General features: G+C 37.3%; 1 protein-coding gene across 1 annotated transcript in view; it reads right to left on the bottom strand.

Moving 5' to 3' along the window:
* The window catches only part of LOC133659949 (endoplasmic reticulum resident protein 44-like), a 50996-nt gene that overhangs the window by 35703 nt on the left and 2869 nt on the right, over positions 1 to 12424 (bottom strand). The gene's annotated exons all lie outside the window — the stretch shown is intronic.

Below are 12424 nucleotides of genomic sequence, written 5' to 3'. Positions count from 1 at the left end.
CAATCACTGCACCTAGAAGTTGGCTGGAATTAAAAAAGATTTTTTTTCAACTCAAATCAACTAGGGATGGGTACTACTGTATAACCCGATTTTATAATGGCACCGGTGCTGATGTGAACAGTAGTAACCAGAACGAAAAAAGAAGTAGATCGATTTAATAGATTATGGATTGCAACATCAATTCACAAGGCATTATATTCTTTTAAATTGCTTTTTTGATTAATTTTGAGACAATCTTGTGCACACTCTACAAAGTTATTTATAGTGAAGAAAAAATATAAAGTACACAATAAGTATTTTATTTATATGTGTTTTATATTCACACTGGTGTATGTATGTGAATAAATATTTGGTGGTGGTTGGAGGGGCCTAAGTGCAAATTTGCAGCCCCGCTTCCGTCAAACTACCCTAGAGCAACTGTGGCTACAAATGTAGCTTAACATCATCAATGTGTGAATGTGGAGTGAATGAATGATGGGTCTCAGTTCTATGAAGCGCTTTGAGTGTCTAGAAAAGCGCTATACAAATCTAATCCATTACTATTATTATTATATTATTGAAGTATTGAAATTACTGGTCGGCTCAAGTTAAATGTTGCAAAACTCCAAAACAATAATAAGGAATTTAAATGTACCAGCTTGGGTACAGTCCCCATTTTTAATGTACTAATTTGGTAGTAGTTAGGGATGTAACGATAAACAGTATTAATGATAACCGCGGTAAAACTCGCTGCAGTTAGTAATACTTTTTTAAACGGGTCATATTAAAACTTTTTTTCTACATTTAATACTCCCTTGTGGTCTACATAACATGTAATGGTGGTTCTTTGGTCAAAATGTTGCATATATTGTAGGGGTGTAACGGTACGTGTATTTGTATTGAACCGTTTCGGTACGGGGAGTTCGGTTCGGTTCGGTTCGGAGGTGTACCGAACGAGTTTCCACACAAACATATTAAGCTAAGTTAAAGTCTTAACAAGCTGCTCCGCTTCCTTCTGCCTGTCTCTGTCAGTACACAGCACCCAGCATTGTTCCACCCACACAACCATCTGATTAGCTACATACAGAGCAGTAACAGCCAATCAGCAGTGCGTATTAAGAGCGGTAACAGCCAATCAGCAGTGCGTATTAAGAGCGGTAACAGCCAATCAGCAGTGCATATTCAGAGCGCATGTAGTCAGTGCTTAGCGTTTAGCAAGTAAGCATCAAGCAGCGGACTCTCCCCAAATTATAATAAACACCTCCCAGTCAACTACTAGTAACATCACTATGAGCCCGTTGACCTTCTAGAAATATAAACTGCAGCTCAGCTCGCTCGCAGTCCTGGCTTGAGGTGAAGGCTAATTCGCTTTTAGCGTAACGTTAGCTCATTTTGCGGTGTGTGTGTGTGCGCGCGTGTGTGTGTGTGTGTTACAGACAGCAAAGCCCAGTCTGTCTGTTATTTCACTTTACCTTTTTCTGTGTTGAAGCAGCAAAAAAAGACATTATGTTAAATGAAGAATTTCTGTCTCTGATAGTTGATATAATAATGTAACTGCATCATTAAGCCTACATGAACTCCATGGTGTTCAGGGATGAATAGTCTCTCCTATTGGTATTGTACTATTTTTTCAGCTATAGTTACATTAATCATTTGTAATGGAGCAGCCTAGTTTTGAATGGCAGGGTCCCTGCTATCACATGTTGATACAAATATAACATTTACATAATAAAAATCAACTACAGGCTTCCCAAATGCTGTAATAAATTAAGCATGATGAGTTGACTTGAAACTGTTTAATGTTGCACTTTTTATATGTAGAAGAAAAGTTTTGTCATTTTATTTAATCTGAGCAACAACTTGAGGCAGTTTAATGTGGATTAACATGGGCAGAATTATTATAGTGTTCCTAATGTTAAAAGGATAAAGTCATTGTTAACAAATTTGGTAAATAACCAAATAATTTATATTTTGTTGTTTTCTTACTGTACCGAAAATGACCCGAACCGTGACCTCTAAACCGAGGTAGTACCAAACCGAAATTCTTGTGTACCGTTACACCCCTAATATATTGTTTTACAGACCACCTTCAAGCTGGTTTCTGACTGCCTCTTCAGGTTGCGTCTTTTTTTAAGTGGTTTTATTTACGTGGCTCCACTTCAATTGTCTTTTTCCTTCAACCACTGTGTAGTTTTTAGCACTTCCATATGGAGTCTCCTGGCATACAAGTTAGAGCTACACACTATTTTGCCTAACAGGACCCATTTATATTTACATTAAAGGAAAAACTGCCCTTTTGGAATTTTGCCTATGGTTCACAATCATTATGAAAGACATGACGGATGTTTCTTTTTTTAAATGCATTCTAAATATTAAATAAAATTCCACTGAGCCAATGGGAGCTCCACTATTCTGCCCATAAAATCCGATAACCATTCAAAAAGCGAACAACAATACCCCATTTACATTTTGTGACTTGAATACTGACCTAGTATTAGTGATATTAATATTATAACACAGACAAATTATTAATGGTGGCGCCGTGTTCACTTCCTGTGTGCTGATGTTTACATCATCGACTGATCAGCTGCTTCCTCGTTCCCCAGCTCCCTATAAGTCTATTCCATCCATTTGTGGCGAAGTTGGTAGAGTGGCCGGGCCAGCAATCGGAGGGTTGCTGGTTACTGGGGTTCAATCCCCACCTTCTACCATCCTAGTCACGTCCGTTGTGTCCTTTGGCAAGACACTTCACCCTTGCTCCTGATGGCTGCTGGTTAGCGCCTTGCATGGCAGCTCCCGCCATCAGTGTGTGAATGTGTGTGTGAATGGGTGAATGTGGAAATAGTGTCAAAGCGCTTTGAGTACCTTGAAGGTAGAAAAGCGCTATACAAGTATAACCCATTTATCATTTATTATTTATTCATTTTCTACCACTTGTCCCTCTTGGAATCATGCACATTTATTGTAGATCATAAATCATGCCTCTCACCTAGACAGAAGATGGCTGTTAATATAATTTGACAAGTTGGGACACGTTGACAGCCATATAGGACCTGGAACTGGCGAGGACGACACGAAAAGCACTTGGTCCCCAACCCTCCCCCACCCCGTTTCTTCACGAGGATTAAGAGACATTTTTCATCTAAATGAGAATATATGAACAACCTTGCAGTCGGCATCTTAATGACAGCGGACCTTATACAGTAAGTGGTGTTTTATTATGTTTGTTGGCTCTCAAAGTCTGCAGTGAGTAGAAATCAGTGATGAAGGGAAAAAAAGCAAACATTGTGATGCATTTTTGAATACTAACCTAGTATGCTTAAAAAGATCACACTACATAAATATTTAATATTATTATAAATGTGCCCGTTACTACCTTACATATATACTTACATAATGTACAAACCTCGTTTCCATATGAGTTGGGTAATTGTGTGAGATGTAAATATAAACGGAATACAATGATTTGCAAATCATTTTCAGCCCATATTCAGTTGAATATGCTACAAAGACAACATATTTGATGTTCAAACTGATAAACATTTTTTTTTTGCGCAAATAATCATTAACTTTAGAATTTGATGCCAGCAACACGTAACAAAGAAGTTGGGAAAAGTGGCAATAAATACTGATAAAGTTGAGGAATGCTCATCAAACACTTATTTGGAACATCCCACAGGTGTGCAGGCAAATTGGGAACAGGTGGGTGCCATGATTGGGTATAAAAGTAGATTCCCTGAAACGCTCAGTCATTCACAAACAAGGATGAGGCGAGGGTTACTCACAAATGCGTGAGCAAATTGTTGAACAGTTTAAGAACCAGCTATTGCAAGGAATTTAGGGATTTCACCATCTACGGTCCGTAATATCATCAAAGGGTTCAGAGAATCTGGAGAAATCGCTGCACGTAAGCAGCTCAGCCCGTGACCTTCGATCCCTCAGGCTGTACTGCATCGACAAGCAACATCAGTGTGTAAATGATATCACCACATGGGCTAAGGAACACTTCAGAAACCCACTGTCAGTAACGACAGTTGGTCGCTACATCTGTAAGTGCAAGTTAAAACTCTCCTATGCAAGGCGAAAACCGTTTATCAACAACACCCAGATGGGCCTGAGCTCATCTAAGATGGACTGATACAAAGTGGAAAAGTGTTCTGTGGTCTGACGAGTCCACATTTCAAATTGTTTTTGGAAACTGGACGTCGTGTCCTCCGGACCAAAGAGGAAAAGAACCATCCGGATTGTTATAGGCGCAAAGTTGAAAAGCCAGCATCTGTGATGGTATGGGGGTGTATTAGTGCCCAAGACATGGGTAACTTACACATCTGTAAAGGCACCATTAAAGCTGAAAGGTACATACAGGTTTTGGAGCAACATATGTTGCCATCCAAGCAACGTTACCATGGAGGCCCCTGCTTATTTCAGCAAGACAATGCCAAGCCACGTGTTACATCAACGTAGCTTCATAGTAAAAGAGTGCGGGTACTAGACTGGCCTGCCTGTAGTCCAGACCGGTCTCCCATTGAAAATGTGTGGCGCATTATGAAGCCTAAAATACCACAACGGAGACCCCTGGACTGTTGAACAACTTAAGCTGTACATCAAGCAAGAATGGGAAAGAATTCCACCTGAGAAGCTTAAAAAATGTGTCTCCTCAGTTCCCAAACGTTTACTGAGTGTTGTTAAAAGGAAAGGCCATGTAACACAGTGGTGAACATGCCCTTTCCCAACTACTTTGGCACATGTTGCAGCCATGAAATTCTAAGTTAATTATTATTTGCAAAAAAAAAATAAAGTTTATGAGTTTGAACATCAAATATCTTGTCTTTGTAGTGCATTCAATTGAATATGGGTTGAAAATGATTTGCAAATCATTGTATTCCGTTTATATTTATATCTAACACAATTTCCCAACTCATATGGAAACGGGGTTTGTATTAAAAAAAACCCTAATGGAGGTAATTGAATGTTTTTTAGGGGCTCTATAGGCAGAATTGAACAGCTCCTATAGGCTCCATTGTAAGCTGACTTTTGATCGCATTTATTTAATATTCAGAATGCATTAAAAACAAATCCATTCGTTGTCATGTCTTTCATAATGATTGTGATAAGCAACATTCAAAAGTGCAGTTTCCCTTTAAAATTATGGAGAACATTATTATTCCAAATATTGATAACTGCAATTTGTTAATGAACTCACAGAATGAGTGCCCCCAGCTTGCTACACACAAAAGCTAATACAAATAATAACAGAAGAAATTAACAAATTACAAAGATGGTTTGACAAAAACAGACTCTTTGAATCTCAGTAAAACTAAAATAATGCTATTTGGTAACAGTGGAAGGGAAAGTCCAACACAAATACAAATAGATGGAGTAGACATTGAAAGGGTAAAAGAAAACACACTTTTGGGTGTAATAATAGATGATAAAACGAACTGGAAATCTCATGTAAAAAATACACAACATAAAGTAGCAAGAAACATGTTAATAATGAATAAAGCAAAACATGTTCTAGACCAAAAATCACTTCATATTCTTTACTGCTCGCTGGTGTTAGCATATCTGAATTATTGTGTAGAAATATGGTGAAACAACTTCAAATGTGCACTTCATTCAGTAACGGTCTTATAAAAAAGATCAATTAAAATAATACATAGTGTGGGCTATAGAGAACATACAAACCCTTTATTTATTGAATCAATATTGAAATTCAACGATTTGGTGCATTTGCAAACAGCTAAAATTATGTACAAAGCAAACTATAACTTGCTACCCAAGAACGTACAACAATTATTTTCAACAAAAGAGGAGAAATATAACCTTAGAGGAAAATCAAATTTAAAACATTTGTACAACTTGTACAACATTTAAAACCTTTAGCATATCAGTATGTGTAATTAAATTATGGAATGGATTAACAAAATAAATCAAACAAAGCACCAATATAATTCAGTTTAAGAGACTGTTCAAACTACAGTGTTCAAAGTACACAGAACAATAATTATAATGAACATCTCAAACCCTTTTTTTTCTTTTGAGATAAAAATGAATATTGTATATTATTTATTTATTCACTGTTCTGTTACAGAGAACAAGGAAATGGGATACAGGGGTAGAATTAAGTAAGATCAGCTTCTTCCAACTCCTTTTCGGACGTGCTGTCATGAAACAACTGGAAATATGTGATGCATTACATTGTATTGTATGCATGTTCAAAATAAACTGAAACTGAACTGAAAACTAAACTTACATAAACACATTACAGTCTGAGCAACTAAGATATTCAATTGTGCACACTGAACCTCTCGGCCATGTCTACACTAAGTTGTTTAACCCCTTAAACAAATAATTATTTAGCCTAAGCCCCGTTTCATCCACACTAAACTATCAATCAATCAATATTACCTGGCCGTCGAGGAAAACAGTGAATGCTTTTGGACTGGCAAAGCAGACTGTAACAGTTATTGTCCGCCATGTATGTCGCAGACTCGACGTCTAGGTCCAGAGTATATAAAGTCACCAAAAACGAATGGACAATGAAGGGGAAGGCAAAAGAGTGAGGAGTCCTGACCAGATATCTAGATCCCAAGATTGATTAATGTTAAATGTTCTTTATCACATTGTTTACGTGTCTAAGAAAGATTTGATTAATTTATGATGTCTCAGGTGGGCCCCACAGCACACGGGATTCCAGTTAATATATACTGTATACCACAACACTGGATATTGTTCAGATAAGTTACATTTAAGAACTCGCACACAAAGCAACACTGGAGATGACTATGACGTGCGCATGCGTACGAGGTCGCGTTGCGCCAGCGGACGGAGGGGGCAGGGGGTCTTAAACGGTGGCATTGTTGTGTATGGATACGGATAAGGTTAGGTGTGATTTACCCTGGATAACCTTATACGAATTAGTGTAAACGGGGCCTTAGAACAGAGTGAGTTCTATACTCAGAGGAATACGAGACGGAGGTGTTTTTACGGCACGTTCAAGCACCGCTGAACATAGTAGGTCGTTACAACGCACACCGAATTAATAGATAGTAGTAAAATATTTTATTTTTACAGACTTTTCATTTAAATAAATCCTAAAGTGATATAGTACAACCCAATATTTAAAACAATAAAATCTTAGCCATTACAACAGAACAGACTATTACTAAAACACTGTCTGAGAGGCACAAAAAAACAAAACATTGAAAATAGTGGTTTTTGTAACTATGTGTCTATTCATGTTAGTTTAAAAAAAAATACTTGGTCAAAAGATTGAATTGTGTGTCTAAGTACTTTTTGAGCACATTCAACAATACTGCGATAATAATGATCACTGTGATCTTTGAGACACTTGTGATTTAGGGCTATATAAATAAACATTGATTGATTGATTGATCATTTTAAACACAATAACCGTAATGTGAAATTTTAGTTAGTTACTCGTACTACCATTCACGGTGGCATCGGTGCCATTATAGAACTGGTTTCCGGTGCCCGTCCCTACGCATGACTTCTATGTGCTAACGTCGAAAGCCCAGTCATTAGCCAGCTTATCAGCATTTTCACAATTTTATTGGCTCTTTAATGGATCAGTCGCCATGAAGATTGGCTGTAATTGGTTGGTATGTTTTGACTAAGGCTGAAACGACGCGTCGACATAGTCGACGTCATCGGTTATGTAAATACGTCGACGCCGTTTTTGTGCGTCGACGCGTCGCATAATTACATCACACTACCGTCATGGCGGAGCGCAAAGCAGACTGTGCGAGCGAGGGGAAAAACGCACGCCAAAAGTCGTCAAAAGTGTGGGAGTATTTCAATACACAGCCTATTAATGTTGTTGTATGCATACTGTGTCGAGCGGAAATGGCCTATCATAGCAGCACAACGGCTACGAACGAACATTTGAAAAGAAAACCATCAACCATCAACTAGTCAATCGTCCGCGTTAGCATACGTTGTCATCATTACACAAAAACATGAATGTGTCATTTGTATCTGCTAGGGGTGTAACGGTATGTGTTTTGTATTGAACCGTTTCGGTACGGGGCTTTCGGTTCGGTACGGGGGTGTACCGAACGAGTTTCTAAGCTAAAGCTAACTTTAGCTGCTAAAGTCTTAACAAGTTGCTTTGCTCCTCTGCCTCTGTCCCAGCATGCAGCATTGTCCCACCCATACAACCATCTGATTGGTACACACGCAGCATTGTCCCACCCACACAACCATCTGATTGGTACACACGAAGCATTATCAGCCAATCAGCAGTGCGTATTCATAGCGCATGTAGTCAGCGCTTCAGCGTCGAGCAGATAGGTGTTTAGCAGGTAAGCATCAGGCAGCGGACTCTCCCCAAATGATAATAAACACCTCCCAGTCAACTACTAGTAACATCACTATGAGCCCGTTGACCTACTAGAAACTTAAACTGCAGCTCAGCTCGCTCGCAGTCCTGGTTTGAGGTGAAGGCTAATTACCTCTCAGTTCCAGCCACATCGACCCCTTCTGAGCGCCTATTTTCAGCTGCTGGGAATATTGTAAACAAGAAAAGAAGCAAAGCAAGTAGACATGCTAACCTTTCTTCATTACAACTGTTAGTCACTCACTGGAATGAGTAGAATTGGTTATTGTGTACTGTGTTGGACTGGATGTTTATTTTGCACATTTTAAAAGCAATACTTAATGTTTACAGTGCTCCAGAATATTTAGATTGGCACTTTTTTGTATTGGATGTTTATCTTTATTTTTGCACATTTTAGCAAATAAGCAATACTTTCACTTTTGTTGAAATGTGTACACTGTTGTTACAGAATATTTCGTTTTGCACTTTTTTGTATTGGATGTTTATCTTTATTTTTGCACATTTTAAAGCAAAATAAGCAATACTTTTACTTTTGAAATGCTTATACTATTGCAGAATATTAAGATTTGCACTGGATGTTTACTTTTATATTTGCACATTAAAAAGCAAATAAGCTACTTTTAATTTTGTTAAATGTTAAAAGTTTTAAATGTTTACATTGTTACAGAATATTTTGTCATGTTGTTGTCAATGTTGACTGAGTGGCCATACTTTTTTTTTTGTAAATAAAAGCCATGCCTTTTGAAAAAAACTGGCCTACTTTTATTTTTTCATCTTCATTTTAAATAAAATAAAATAAAAAATAATCGGTAAAAGGAAAAATAATCTATAGATGAATCGAAAAAATAATCTATAGATTAACCGATTAATCGAAAAAAATAATCTATGGATTAATCGATAGAAAAATAATCGTTAGCTGCAGCCTTAGTTTTGACTTGTGTCCCAGAGGAAATTAGGTGCACAATGTTCTATTGTTTTGAGTGAGGTGTCAATCAAATGTTTACAGTTCATAGTTGTTTATGTAGCACCATGTGGCTAAGCCATCCATACTAACCAAATTCACGATACATTTTTTGTGTAAAAATGATGCGCCTTTGACAAAAATTATGGAAGTATGTGTGTTTAGGGTTAGAGGTGGACTAACCATTTTACTGGAATACATTTATTAGCTTAAGGTCAACCCAACATGACCTTATTTCTCTGCAACACTGTGAGGCTCCAACGATGATTGGCATACATGTCCATGTTTTGGAATAATATTTTGTGTTCAAAGAGTTATAACTGTATTCTGGAATCTAAACTTTCCAATAATGTAAACCACGCCGGGTAAAGTAAAGAGTGGGCAATGTTAAAGCCCGATTATGTATGAGAATAGGTTTATTGGATCGTTAGGGGTTAACTGGCTCAAGTCAAATCACATCATTTGCAAGCACACCAGGCTTCTATAGGAATAAGACACACAGAGAAGAGTTAATATTAACCAAACCACACGGTAAGTGGGAACACACCCAAAAACAAATAACTGTGAACTCTAAGAGAACAAACAATCCTTTAGGTGTATTTATCTGCATGTAAATGTGTGTCATCTCCATCTTTCACGACCAGTTAAATACTTACTGTATGCGTTCGGCAAAAGAATCACCCCTGATAGTTTATATGGGTCTATTAAACCCCCGGATGTTTCTCACAAGTGTAAAGTATTTTCATATATTAAGGCGTTACACACAAAATACATGAAAATGTAACATTAATGATTTTTTTACAGAAAAAGCGCACAAGTTAATATTGAGATTGTGACTGGGCTTTATGTCACATGTAGGCTTTGTGTCACAAATGGCCACATTCTGCATTCAAAAGTGGGAGGATGTGGATGACAACAGCATTGACACATGCATTCCAATGTATGGCAGAACTCACACCACACTTGTAGCATCATAAAATTTACCAACAAAAATTACAAGATGAGAGAGTCAAGCTAAAAGGAACAAACATCAATGAACAACTGACAAAATATAATGCTGATATTAGGACCCTCCTTTTAAGAGGTAGAAGTCCACTTTATATTAGGACCCTCCTTTTAAGAGGTAGAAGTCCACTTTTTTTTGGAATTTTGCTTATCATTTACAATCATATAAGACATGATGACGGATGTATTTTTTTAATGCATTCTAACTCATAAATAAAAGTCTGTTTACAGCGCAGCCAATTGGAGGTCCTCTATTTTGCCCATTAAACCCAGTAAAAAAACATCCAAATGGCACCAACAATAATACATTTACATTTTGTGACTTAAATATTAATCAAGTGTTAGTGGTATTTTTATTTTAAGCGCTAATGCAGACAAACTATTCATAGCGGCGCAGTGATCACAAGCTTGAGTGTTAATGTTGACATGATCGACTGGGTGATAGCTGCTTCATCGCTTTGCTTGTGAAAGTTTATTGTAGATCATAAATCATACCTCTCAGCTGGATAGTAGAAGGAAGAGGACATACTCCGACAAGTTTGTACACTTTGACAGCCAATTTAGACCCAAGGTTTAGCAAGAACAACACGAAAAGACGCTTGGTTCAACCTCGCTTTTCTTTGCGTGGATTATAAATCATTCTTAATCTAAATGGGAATATAGGAGCATCCTAATGACAGCAGACCTTGCACAGGAAGTTATGTTTTATTATTATGTTTGTTGGCTCTCATTAAAGTCTGCAGTGAGTAGTAATCAGTGAAAAAAATAAACAAGGTCATGATGCATTTTTTAAAATCAATGCGCCACTTATGCTTAAAATGAGCTAAATACGTAAATATTAAATGTTATTATAAATGTGCCCGTTACTAAATTACATATATACTTACATCATGTATATGAAACCTTAATGGAGGTGTTTGGATGTTGTTTTAAGGGCTTTATAGGCGGAATAGAGCAACTACCATAGTCTCCACTGTAAGCGGACTTTTGATCATATTTATTTAATATTTAGCATGCATTAAAAAAAATACATCCATCGTCATGTCTTTCATAATGATTGTGAACGATAGGCAAAATTCCCCAAAATGTGCAGTTCCCTTTTAAGTTAAATGGAGGACCGGAGAAAGGAACAGACTTGGTGCAGCTTAAACTCGCCAACAATCAACAACTCTACTATAATAAAAGATTAAAGGCCCTGTCCACATGCCACGTTAAAAAAAGGAATGCACAATGTCAGATCAACAAGAACTCAAGACCAGATAGGAATGGGTCACTGATGATATGATGCCTCACCACAAATGGCACTTTAACCAGACACAGACAGAGACACTGGAATAAATCCCTTACAACTCCATTGACATAACTATCGAGTAGATGGTTAAAAAAAAAACTCTCCTGAACAAATGCAGTCAATTCTGGGTGGCAGAGTTGCCACAGACGTGTGGTTATAATATGTTTTCAGCTCTGAGGATATCTGGAGTACATTCCCAGTAACCAAAACCATCGGATATAAAGATTGGATATGACAGAAGAAGCACTCGTTCGTCTGGTAGTCCCAACTTGACATTGTTGTAAACTGGTAATATTTAAAAGAATGTGACACGTGTAATATTATTAAATGTGTATGTCTGTCTGCTGCACGTCTACTTGCTAAAGGTTGATGAGGTTTTGTTGCCAATAGCTAATAGCTGCTGCTAATAGCAGTAAAGACAGCACAAACACAGCCTTGTTGTTTACCATTGTTGTTACCAGCTGTGGCGTGCGGTCGGCACGGCAGATTTCATGGTTATCAAAAAGTAACTGCTTGCAGACATTTATTTTATTATGTATTCATTATCAGACGTTTCTACTCTGGAACACCTTGCCGAAAAACTATTGTTTCAAGCCAGCCAGAATGCCGTTGCCATGTGGATGAAAGGTTGAAATGAAACAATACGGTTCCCACCCAATAAAATTTGTATGTTTAACCTGATGAAGCAACACAATTTATCCATTAAATACTTGTATAAATTGTGTGATTATGTCAAAATATTTCATTATTAACATGTATCCTTTTCTTACTCTTAATATTTAATTAGGTGATTAGCCTTATTTTAACATGTTTATTCCTTCTAATT

Source organism: Entelurus aequoreus, linkage group LG11 (assembly GCF_033978785.1).
Source record: "Entelurus aequoreus isolate RoL-2023_Sb linkage group LG11, RoL_Eaeq_v1.1, whole genome shotgun sequence".
Classification (NCBI taxonomy): Eukaryota; Metazoa; Chordata; class Actinopteri; order Syngnathiformes; family Syngnathidae; genus Entelurus; species Entelurus aequoreus.
Note: the sequence above shows the minus strand (reverse complement) of the source record. Positions and strands in the feature narration are given on the sequence as shown.